This window comes from Eulemur rufifrons, chromosome 1, assembly GCF_041146395.1.
Source record: "Eulemur rufifrons isolate Redbay chromosome 1, OSU_ERuf_1, whole genome shotgun sequence".
In the NCBI taxonomy this organism is placed as follows: domain Eukaryota; kingdom Metazoa; phylum Chordata; class Mammalia; order Primates; family Lemuridae; genus Eulemur; species Eulemur rufifrons.
In genome coordinates, this window is record NC_090983.1 from 20,591,405 (window position 1) to 20,604,144 (window position 12,740).

A 12,740-nucleotide genomic window follows, 5' to 3' on the forward strand; every position below is an offset into this window, starting at 1 on the left:
AGGATTACAACATAATTATCTTAATATAAGGAATGCCAAGATCTGCCAATACTTCCTACTCTAGTCTAGACAGTACTTTAAGTCTTTTCATTATAACAATATGGAAAGGATGTGTCAGCAAGAATTCATAATTCTTTCCTCTCTATCAATTGCAATGTCAATATATGTCCAGATGATCACCAAAATGCTTCAGCCATCGGGCTGAAGGCGGGCTCCGAAATCATCTGACCTGCTCTGATTCTCTAAGCTAGCACTGCTTAACTCTTCAAGAGTGGGCAATGAGAGGCTGGAATCCCAGTTGGAAGCAGAGGCAAGCACTGTGGTCCTAAAGTTTTTACAACTTGAGGGCCCTCCTTAAGAAAAAGAATATAAAATTACCAAAACAAACTTAGATCTGAAGTGCCCTAAAAAGAGTAGACATTATACTCCCTTGAGTTTGGGGTTTTTTTTTTTGTTTTTTTTTTTTTTTTTAAAGAGAATAAGTAAGAGTGGCAATTCCTCTTGTGATGGTTAATTTTAGGTGTTGACTGGATGGAGGGATGTCTAGATGGCTGGTGAAGCACCTACTGGTTTTGTCTCTCTGGAGAACCCTGACCAATGCACCTCTCAAGTGATAAAACCAGGAAATATGAGCCAGGGAGTTATTGGTGGCTGGATCCTCAAAGGTACTGACTGATTACTTTAGAACTTAATGAAGTCCACACATAGAAACAGTTATGAGAGAAAGAAAGAAACAACCTAGTTGTGTTTGTTCATAGGCCCATTCTGCAATCATTTTTTAAAATGCTTCAGTGAAAGAAATGAGAAATTACAGACACTGACTTAAACTATATATATGGCACCTTCTTTACATAATACATCCATAAATTGATCTATTAAGGAGCTAAGAAAATTCAGATCAAAAATGGAATATGAAACAAAAGGGATGAAGAACGATAAAATTAATGGAGATTATTGAGATACCACACCTCTCTCCTGCTCATGTCCTGATTGTTGTCCCTGCCACACTGCTAGACTTTTTGGAAGACGTGCAGTGGATGAACAAGTGGCAGCTCTATTATCAAGTCCTAAATTTTGGAATAATTTTCTCCTTAGCACTAATGGTCTGGAAGGGGTTAATGGTAATATCTGGTAGTGAACTTCCTATTGTAAGGTGCTCGGTGGCAGCATGGAACCTGGTTTCATAGAGGAGATCTTCTCTTTCTAACACATCCAGTTGAAGATCCCATACAAGTGGGAGAAATTGCTGTTTTTAGGATAGAAGGACAAGAGATTCTTACAGTTCACCCAGGCTTGATGATTCACAAAAAGCAAAATGGACATAGTAAGTTTTTGACCAAAGGAGATAATAATATGGTTGACGACCGAGGCCTCTATAAACAAGGACATTGGCTAGAGAAAAAAAGATGTCATGGGGAGAGCCAAGGGATTTGTTTCTTATGTTGGAATTATTCCTTATGTTGGAATTGTCATGAGCCTCATGAATGACTATCCTAAAAGTAAGTATACAGTGCTCTTTTCTCTGGTTTTATTTGTACTGGTCTATTATCAGTAAGAAGTCCACCTTGCTGTTCCTGGGAAGATGCCATACTTTTTGTTACTGAATATTGGCAGTAGATATTGGTCTATGCTTGGCAGAATGGAAAACACACAGGTTGGTGTTTCTTGATAGAGTTGGTTTGCATTAATTTATGTTCCCACACCAGAGTATGTGTGAGTGGGTACACTCAAGGGGATTTTCAATCACAGGATTGAATAGCTGTCATTGTCACATTTTTTCACATTTTTGTACATCATTGGATTTTTTTATATTAAAAGTTTGTGCCAAAGCCCCAAGTGTATGTATTTTGAAACCAAGCTTCACTTCTGAAGTGCCTACAGAGTTCTAAAAATGAAAATGTAGCTCTGTGTGGGTTTGAAACCATCATATCTCCTTATAATGGGAATGGCATATACTGAGGTGGTCGTAACTCTTAACTTTTCAAAACTTTAAATAAAAGACTTTGCATATTGAAAAAAAATTGAAACAACAGCAAAAAAAAAAAAAAAAAAAAAAAAAAATCAGATGATACCCAAAGCATTAACTTCTGTTAATAGAGCTCTAAAGCTCTATTATCATTAGCTTCATGATAAATCTGCCTCTACTTAGAGACTCCATCCAATTTCCAACACAAGATGACCTAAAACCCTTCCAGGGGATTTTGGCCTTTGTTTACTAGTTTACTCAAAGCAGAATGTGTGGGTTTAGTAAAATCCAATTACAATTTCTTTGTGCCTTATTTGGGAATAGAAAGTACACATTTCTTCCTCATCCATGAGTCATACAGATAAAGAGAGTAAACAAAGAGACTCCCTAACAAAGGCACTTTCAGAAGGAAAGTTGTAGAAGTTACTCATGCTCCCTCAGGGCCAAAATTCAGGGGCTATTTCCAAAGGAGATTCCTTGAGTGAGAAGACTAGTTGAATGTTTGTTATTTCCATCTGCTCTCTTAAGGAAAAATTATGTTATATGTTAGTAACAAGGTTCTCCATTCAACTGGAGATTTTCCCAAGCCTCTTGAGTAAGTCTTTCCCTTCTGTCTTCTAGACTTGTTTTTCTCTTTTGCTTCTCCCATAATATCCTCATTGATTCTACCACTTAAGCTGTTATCCATCAACTCTAGGAGAGTTTCTAACTATAATCATATTCCTGTTGTGGTGAGATAGAACATGTCTTCTGCAACTATCTCAATGTCTAGATAGAGCCATGTTTTACTAGATCTTTGCTACCTTTAGTACAAATCCTTGTAAGTTTGCCTTACTTTTTCATCCTTTTCCTTTAAAAAAAAAAAAAAAGCCTAATGTTTGTGTTTTTTGTTTTTTTTTTTTTTTTGAGACAGGGTCTCACTCTGTTGCCCAGGCTAGAGTGAGTGCCGTGGCGTCAGCCTAGCTCACAGCAACCTCAAACTCCTGAGCTCAAGTGATCCTCCTGTCTCAGCCTCCCGAGTAGCTGGGACTACAGGCATGCACCACCATGCCCGGCTAATTTTTTCTATATATATATTTTTAGCTGTCCATATAATTTCTTTCTATTTTTAGTAGAGATGGGGTCTCGCTCTTGCTCAGGCTGGAAGCCTAATGTTTTTACTTTAGTGACTCAAGGTTGTTTTTATTTCTTTATTTTTTCCTATTGTCTATACCCTCCATGCTCTTTCTGATCTGATTCTCCCTGCACACTTTCCCTCTTGTTGCTGATATTTGTCTTGGACTGTACCTTTTATGTTGTCTTCTTTGGTTTTTTCTCCCCATAGTTTTGGGGGTTTTTTTGTTTTTGTTTTTTTACAATATCACCTTTACAGGTTCGATCTTCCAATAGTTTTAATTCTTGGTAAAATGAGAAGAGATGTGATTATCACTTAGAGAGTAATAGACCAACTTGATCAAAGAGAAACTGCTTTCTAACTCCGTTACTCTATCTTTACAGGGTGTTATTTTTTCATTCACTTTAAAGCATCCTTTTGGTCACTGATATTCTATTTCGAGACAGACAGAAATGCCAAATTGGAAATTTTTTGAAAACTTTCCTGACCATAAAACTATTTTCAAATTCCCATTAATTGAGACTAGGAGTAAACAAATAGCTGGCTAACAAGAGAGAGTTTTCAATAGAGCTAGGAAGCCCTCAGGTAAACTCATTAGGACTTTACTCTTGCTGGGAGCATAGATTCCCACGGCTACCAACATGCTACTCATCATTCTTACTAATTAGGGGATGAAGATTCTCTTTCACTGTTATAGGAATAAACTGTCCATAATGTATCTTTCTTTTTCATTCTCCACTCAGATAATTAATAGCCTGTCTTCTATCTGAGATCCATGACAGACACTGGAAACAGACTATTACATAAAATTAAGAGTAACTCTCTATTTGAAAAGGATTTTAAAGAAACATGGTGATAGTCTGTGCTATTTCTCACTGGGAGTGGCAAGCCATAGTCACGGTGCAGAGAAGTAGGGTATAGTAGTGTAAAATTGCTAATCTGTAAGATAAAGTATAACTGAGTGGTGTCACTGATAAATACCCAATTAAACAAATGAATTTATGTATTAAATAATCAGTGGTAATAAGTTGTAATTATTTTTTTCTACCCCACTTTGGGAAACTGATTTTTGAGGATTTACCAGTAGTAAATTAGTTGTATTTTTAGGTGAGCCAATTGGTATGCTTTCAGTGACTGCTATGAATTATAATTCATCTTATACACACAGCCAATTACTTCTCATAGAAAGGGTTCAGAAAAGTTCCCAATACACCAAAGCATAGCCTTGACTTCAGAAAATATGTGTACTTTGGTGTTTTTCAATTTTTTTCTTAATTGAATGAAAGAAATGTGAAGTTCAGCTATTCTGTAACAAAGTATTATGTTTCTTCAAGTTGGAATGACATTAGGATAAAGTGTTTAAATCTTTGTTCATAGTGAATATATTTTCTCTCAAATTTTGGAATATCATCTCAAACTTTAAGAAAAAAAAATCCTGAATAAGAGTGGTAAGAGGGGGAAAAAAAGAAAAGAAAAGGGAAAGAAAAACACCCTGGGATAACTCTCCTCCTAGAGAGGCATATTGAGTTACCGTAAAAGTGAACTAGAGTCTAGACCAGGTTACATTTCTGGGATACAGTGAAGATTTAGTATGAACCAGTCAGAGGTTATGTCAGGAAGCTGTGAGGAATGAATTGCAATTTATTGGTAACTGAGAAAATGGGATTCAGGTCACAGCAATATACTATAGATTGGTTCAGAGGTTGGCACTCTATTTAGTTCTGAATGACTACAGCAAAGTGAGGTAAAAAATGAGAAAAAGAAAGGAGCGTCAATAGGAGGTTTAGCTTGAGATACAGACCATCGTGTGGAGGAAGGAAAAGGGAACATGGGAAAGGAGAAGCTATACAGGTAACACCAGGACACACCTAGAGGATCACGGACTGATTTGGGTTTTTAGGGCCAGAGTATGGCTGTTTTAGTTCTCAGCTTTTCTGATTCTTGCCTTCTTGTACTCAGTTGTTACTACAGACATGGAAAAAACTTATGGTTTGTCAAATTCATAATCTCTGAACCCTAGGCATACGTGAAATGATAATGGAATCCAAACACAGGGCATCAAATGGGCATTCAACACTGGACATTGAGCATAGATGTGTGTGCGTGGGATAGAGGGCCATATGACCATTTCCTGATTCAATATCCAGGGACACCACAAAAGACTCCCACCAAGGGTTTTCTACACGTGCTATGACCACAGTAAATTCTGCCCTTCCTTTGGGAAAATGGTAGCTTGGAAAATCAACCATCTTAGGACAAGGGAGCTGAGATTAAACTAATGTCCTGAAAACATAGTGATAACATGACATTTCAAGGTTTCTGCAGTGTTCCTGAATGGTGAGAAGAGGCAATTATACCAAATGAAAAGAACATTTAAAAGTAATTAGGGCTGAACTAGGATAAAACTGTGAAATATAGAATTCCAGACCATCTTTACAACAATTCTGCTTCCTTTTCTCTCGTGCTGAAATCCCCCATTCCCAATACATAGTATCTATATGTGCCCTCTCCTGCTATAACACACTGTGGAAACCTTTTATTCTCTCTAAGGTATAATTGGCTGACAATTTATTAAAGCATTATCTACCCTAGAGGAATTTTTATTACAATACGGATCAAAGCAGTGATCTAAAGAAGGATCATCAAATATAAAAGTGGCTACCTTTCTACTTTGATCATGGCAAAAATGGCAAAACGTGGAATTCTTTCCCATGGAAACCAGCTAAGCCACAGAATCTTCCTCAACATTGGTGCCCCAGGTAGCCACAAACAACTGAACAAAGTGGATGAGAAACTTAAAACTTATCTACAAAGTACCACATGTACTCACCATCAAATTGATATTTACTGATTAATACTTAAGTGCACAGATAATAATAACATTCATCGGATGTCAGGCAGATGGGAGCGGGGAAGAAGGGACGGGTATATACACACCTAATAGGTGTGGTGTGCACTCTCTGGGGGATGGACACGCCTGAAGCTCTGACTCAGGTGGGGCAAGGACAATATATGTAACCTAAACATTTGTACCCCCGTAATATGCTGAAATAAAAAAAATTTTTTTAATTAATGAATTTAAAAAAAGAAAAAACTTATTTACCATTCAGGATCTATATCATAAAACTCTAATGGTTACATTTTAAGCACCAATCAAGATGTATAAATATGGGTTAAGTATAAAATATAGGGAATGATGAAAGGATTGGGACTGAGGAATGATAATTTATACAATTATAAATCTAGTTCTTTATTAGATATGATATTGAAGGAATATATTAAAGAAATCAATAGTTAATGACTGAACTCATGGCAAAATTGTCATAGACCCAAATAGCCAATAACTACAAAATGCAAAGAGGTCACATTCAAGATCATAGGTGTAGATTGTTGAGCAAAGATTGAAGCACTGTTAGAAAGCTTTTATTTAAATTTCTGTTGTTGTAGTTGTTGTGTTATGGATGGCCATCATTTTCTGCACACTCAATATAGAATGTGTTTGTAACTCTTCAAGAAACAAAACCGAAATTACAGATCCAAATTACTATATCCCTTTCAAAGTAGCTGCCCTGACAGGATATACATTTATTCCAGCAGTACTGCCATTGCTTAAAACAGTTTTAGAACTCCTCGTGAAATTGCTTTCAGAGCCTGAAGCTAATTTCTTTGACTATCCTCAATAGTGGCAAATCTTCATCCTTTGACAGGGGATTTGATTTTTAGAGCTTGCCAAAAGTCAAGACTAGTGAATAAAGTAGTTGGTTAAATTGGATTGTAATGTTTGGGTTTCAAAAATAAGGTGAGCTACAAAGTTATGAGCCTGGTTTTCTCATGCAGCTGATAAACCACTTTAGAAGGCAATTACAAAAGGGAATTTTTAAAGTAATATTTTTAGTTTCCTCCTCTATAAAATGAGTGGACACCACTAACTGATTTCTAAATTCCCTTATAGCTTTATGATTCTGTGTTTCAGTAATTTCTTTCTTTAAAAACTCTTGAAAGATTTGTCACTATTTTAAAGAAAAATAAAACAAATCTTGAAATAATTGAAAACATTTTTATATTAGAAGAGCCCTTTGGCAGGGCATGATGGCTCACGCCTGTAATCCTAGCACTCTGGGAGGCCGAGGCAGGAGGATAGCTTAAGCTCAGGAGTTCAAGATCAGCCTGAGTAAGACTGAGACCCTGTCTCTACTAAAAATAAAAAAAATTAGCTGAGCGTGCTGGAGTGCACTTATAGTCCCAGCTACTCAGGAGGCTGAGGCAGGAGAATTGCTTGAGCCCAGGAATTTGAGGTTGCAGTGAGCTATCATGATGCCACTGCACTCTACCCAGGGTGACAGAGCGAGGCTCTATCTAAAAAAAAAAAAAAAAAAAAAGAGCCCTTCATCATATACCCTCTGTTATCAAATGAGGAAAAATCTTGGATTGATGACCTGTTAGCTGTAAAATGATATAGTTATTGTATTAGTTATCTGCTACTTTATAACAATTTATTCCAAAATTTAGTGGCTTAAAACAACATTTATTATCTCATAGTTACTCTGAGTCAGGAATCTGGGCCCTGCTTAGCTGTGGCCTCTGCTTCAGGGTTTCCCATAAGGGATAGTTGAGGTTTCGTCTGGGTTGCAGTAATCCCAATGGTCAGCTGTGGAAGAATTTGCTTCCAAGCTCACTGCGTGATTGTTGGCACTATTCCATTCTTCATTGGCCTTAGTCTTTGCTGGCTGTTGCCAGAAGGCTGCCCTTGGTTCCTTTTTCACCTGGGCCGCTCTATAAGGTATCTCATAACATGGTAACTTGCTTTATTGAAGCCAATAAGCAAGAAAAACCAGAGAAAGAGAGGTTATAAGCAAGATGGAAGTCATAGTTTTTATAACCTTATCTCAGAAGTGAAATCCCATCACTTTTGCCAAATTCCATTCTTCAGTAGTGAGTAATTAAGTCCAGCCCATACTCAAGGGGAAGAGGTTACACTGTCCATTTCAGTCCATTCTGGCAATGTTTTTGCTGACATAACTTTTATCCTCTGAAGGGGATATTCTAGAATCCCTCAAACCAATGAATTCCTAACAATTTAACTGACATGGCAGGTCCTTGACTCTTCAGAGTGCTTGTCTCCTACACTCCGGAGCATGTGTCTTACCTAGTCATCCGATGTACTTACCTTGCCACTTTTGGATCATCTGGTTCGATTAATATGATATCATCAATATAACAGACTACTGTGATGTTCTATACATGTCTGAACAATCCAGGTTCCTCAGAAAATATCACCTCAGAGGGTGTAACAGTTAACCTAGTAATGAGGCAAAATCATAAATGTTTATCCCACATGAATACAAACTGTTTCTGATCCTCCTTCTGAAACAGACTTTTGAAAAGATAACTTTACTAGATTAATGACTGCATACTATATACCTGAAGTTATATTAATCTGCTTTAACAAAGATATCTCTTCTGGAATAGTAACTGCAATTAGTGTAACTACTTGGTTGAGTTTGCAGTGGTCTATTTTTATCTTCCAAGATCCATCTGGATTTTTTAGGAGCCAAAATAGTGAATTGAATGGAGATATGATGGGACCATGACCCCTGCATCTTTTAGGTCCTCTACTATTCCCCCTGGAATGCAATATTGTTTTTTTAATTTAATATATTGCACAGGTGTGGTGGGGGAAGGGTATATTAGAAATTCCCACTTGGCCTTCCCACTAGAGTAATTCTTACTATGCACTCTAAAAAAGCATTAATTACCAACCATCTCCATTCCACTCATATATCTTAGGATCAAGGAAAGAATTACTTTGTCAGTCCATGAACCCAGTGAACCCACTCCTGTGAGCTGGACCTATGCCAGCATTCCATTTATTATCTGATCTCCAGATACCCTCACTGTAGCATGGGGAGGGTGATGATGCTTTATGTCTCTGGTTATCAATGTCAGCTCAGACCTGACATGTAACCATCCTCAAATTGTTTGGGTATTTCATTTTCCCCACAGCTTAGTTATACAAGTAAACAGCTATAATTCCTGTTGGAGAATGACTTGTCTTTCTTTAGTTGATAAAGTCAGGGCTGAAACTGACTCAGGTATGGAAATTGGATGTAAGTTTGTAACTTTTTACTTAGTTGATTATCTTCAGTCCCTGATAACCTATTTTTGATTTATATTCATTTTATGGTTTGAGCAACAGACACCCTATTGGCTGCTCATCTCCCTTGTCTCCAGGGATGTTGTGTCCTCATCGTGGTAACTGAACTGTGATGGACATACCCCAATGAGTTATAACCCTGTATAATCCCCTCCAGTTGAGTGCAAGTGGAATCTGTGACATGTGCGTGCCTGTGACTCAGCTACTTGGGAGGCTGAGGCAGGAAGATCATTTGAGCCCAGGAGTTTGAGGTTACAGTGAGCTATGATAATGTCACTGTACTCTAGTCTGGGTGACAGAGGGGGACTCTGTCTCAAAAAAAAAAAAAAAAAAAAAAACTAGACACTAATTTATGCCTAGATATAAATAGAAATTTATAAAGATATAGATATGAATGTAGATATATAGGAATTTACTTAAGTGAATTACAAAGAAAGATATAACTTATTCTGGTGTAGACCATAAATCCTTTCTCACTAAGGGTCATTGGAAGCACACTTAGGTCTATAATCCATCTGTAATGAATTTTTGTGAATGGTGTGAGCTAGAGACTATATTTTTTCATATATGGATATAAAAATTTATAGATTTAAATTTCAAATTCTGACTGTCATCAGCCCCCCAATGAACTAATTTTAATGATCCCATATAAGCCTCTCCCTTAAATAACTACTTGAACTTCTGAGTTGTTTCCCAGAAATGGTTGATTTTCTGAAAGACAAAGGAGTTGATTTTCAAAGGCCTCTGAACAAGATTCCTGTTGCCAAGAATCATCATCCCCCACAACCAGACCAAGGCACATGACCTGCCCCAATGTGCTATAGCCTCTTGGGAGATACACCAGGACATGCACCAAGGTGCACACCCCCTCCTTTAAAAGCCCATGATATCCCTTAGTCAGGGGAATGGATTTGAGGTAGCTCTCCCATTCTCCCGACAAGAGTCTGTCATCTGTATTAAAGAATCCTTTCTTCCTTGGCAATGTTTGTTGTCTTAATAATTGGGTTTTTGTGCAACAAGCAACTGAACCTAGACTGAAAACCCCCTTGTGGTTTCAACAACATGACAATATCAAGTTCTCGCAAGAACAGGGAGCACCTGGAGCTCTAATATACTACTGGTGGTAGTGAAAATTGCTACGACCACTTTGGAAAAGGTTTGGCAATATTAAACTAAAGCCAAAGTCATACCTTATGATCCACAGGTTCACTGCTAGGGATACATTCCATGGGAGTGTATACACATATTCGCGAAAGTACACATACATGAATGTTTATAGCACTGTTAGTCTTAATTGCAAAAAAAATTGGAAATAGCTTAAATGGCTATTAACAATATAATGAATAAATACATTGTATATTAATAATATAATGAATAAATAAATTATGTATTTCTAAAATAAACTGTATATCATATTGCAACAAAAAAGAACTTCACCAACAATATGCATAAAGCTCACAGACATAATGATGAGTGAGAAAACCAGACAAAGAACAATATGCTGTAAAATTTTGTTTATAGAAAGTTAAAAGTCAAACTACTTAATGGTGGAGAGAATGATTATTTTCAGGAGGGCAAATGAATGGAGGGGGCATGAGGAAAGCTCCAAAGACTCTAGTAATGTTTACAACTTGATACATAGATGGTTGTTACATGAGAATATTTCCTTTGTAAAAAAGATTGATTTATATATATATACATTTAGTGCATTTTACAGTATGTTATATTTCAATGAAAAAAAAATCTTATACCCTCCATAAACAAATAGTAGTTTAGAGAAGAAGAAATGAAAATGTCCATTGCACATATAAAAAATTATTAAATTTTACTCATAATAACAGAGATGCAAATTTAAGCCATATATTGTAATACCATTTCTTCCCTATCAGATAGAGAAAAATCTAAAAGTTGGATATATTCTACTGGATGGGATGTGGGGAAACAGGCCCTCCCATGTGTTGCCAGTGACAATGCAAAATGATATAACTCCTATCAATGAGGTGAACTTGGTGACATCTAGGAAAATTACACAGGCATTTATCCTTTGACCCAGCAATCCCACTTCTAGGAATCTATTTCACATATACACTGACTTAATATGAAATTACTTTTTATGCTGAATCCTTGTTTTCCACTCCAGAGCTATCACCATTCTTCTCCACCCTGCTCTGTGCCTGAGAGACTGAACCTAGGTAACCTGCATCAGTGATCAGCAAATATTTTCTGTAAAGGGCCAGACGGTATATATTTTGGTCTTTGGGGGCCATACAATCTCTGTTGTAACTATTAATACTAAACTGCTTTTATTGCATGAAAGTAAGGACAGATAATAAGTAAACAAATGAACATGGCTGTTGCAATAAATCTCTGTTTAGAAAAGCAGGCCATGCTCAGCTGTCTGTAACACCAAAAAAAAAAAAAAAAAAAAAAAGAAAGAAAGAAACCAACCAAAAGCAGGCCATGGGCAGGATTTGGCCTGCAGACCACAGCTGCAGTGCACTATCTGTTTCCTGCCAGTACTTATTGATAGGTTATTCATTATGGTATTATTTACAGAAAAGAAAAATTTGGAAACCAAACATTCATTACCAAGGTACTGGTTGAATAAATTATATTCAATCCATATGTTTCTGTGTGTGCATATGTGTGTGTGTCTCTGCATATATCAAATATCTTTGTTTTCTTCCCTCTCTTCCCCCTTTATCATATATCATAAAATGTATCAACTTTATATCATAGTATTTAAGTGTTGTTAACTTTACATTAAACTATTTAAGTTTCAGGATATCAAGGAGAACAGTGAATAACATCCAAGCACTTTGCATTCTTTTCTAGGGAAAGAGCTAGTACATTTTCTGTTGTACACAGAATAGTTGTATCAAGTTAGACAGAAGTATGACCTTGTTATTATTTTTATTTGGATATTAAGAATAGTTTATGGAGATGTATATGGATGCCAGATTGACATGGGGTAGACTTGTGTTGGTTAATTTTGTGTGTCAACTTGGCTAGGCTACACTCAGATATTTGGCCACTTTTCTAGATATAGATATTGCTGTGAAGGTATTTTTTACATGGAATTAATATTTAAACCACTAGGCTTTGCGTAAAGCTGATAACCCTCCTTATGTGAGTGGGCGTCATCCAATCAGTTGAAGGTCTTACAGAACAAGGACTAATGTCCCCAAAGAAGAAGGAATTCTGCTAGCAGACGGCATTTGGACTCAAGGTGTGACAACTCTTCCCTGGGTCTCCAACATGCCAGCCCACCCTACAGATTTTGGACTTGCCAGCCTCCAAGATGGCATGAGTCAATTTTTTAAAATAAATAAATCTCTCTAGATAGGTAGATATAAAATGACCTTTATGATACATTCTTTAAAAATCAAAATGCAGAACAAAAAGTTAACTATTTACTAGAATAAACAAACAATTCTCAGAAAATGATGAATTTCAGAGTTGCTGGAATGTCCAACTTTCAATCAAACCTTCTAGACTTGTGAAAA

General features: G+C 36.7%; 1 pseudogene; it reads left to right on the top strand.

Annotated features, from left to right (window-relative positions):
- Positions 1-1,016: 1,016 nt before the first annotated feature.
- Positions 1,017-1,555, top strand: LOC138382844 (signal peptidase complex catalytic subunit SEC11A pseudogene; annotated as a pseudogene).
- Positions 1,556-12,740: the final 11,185 nt, after the last annotated feature.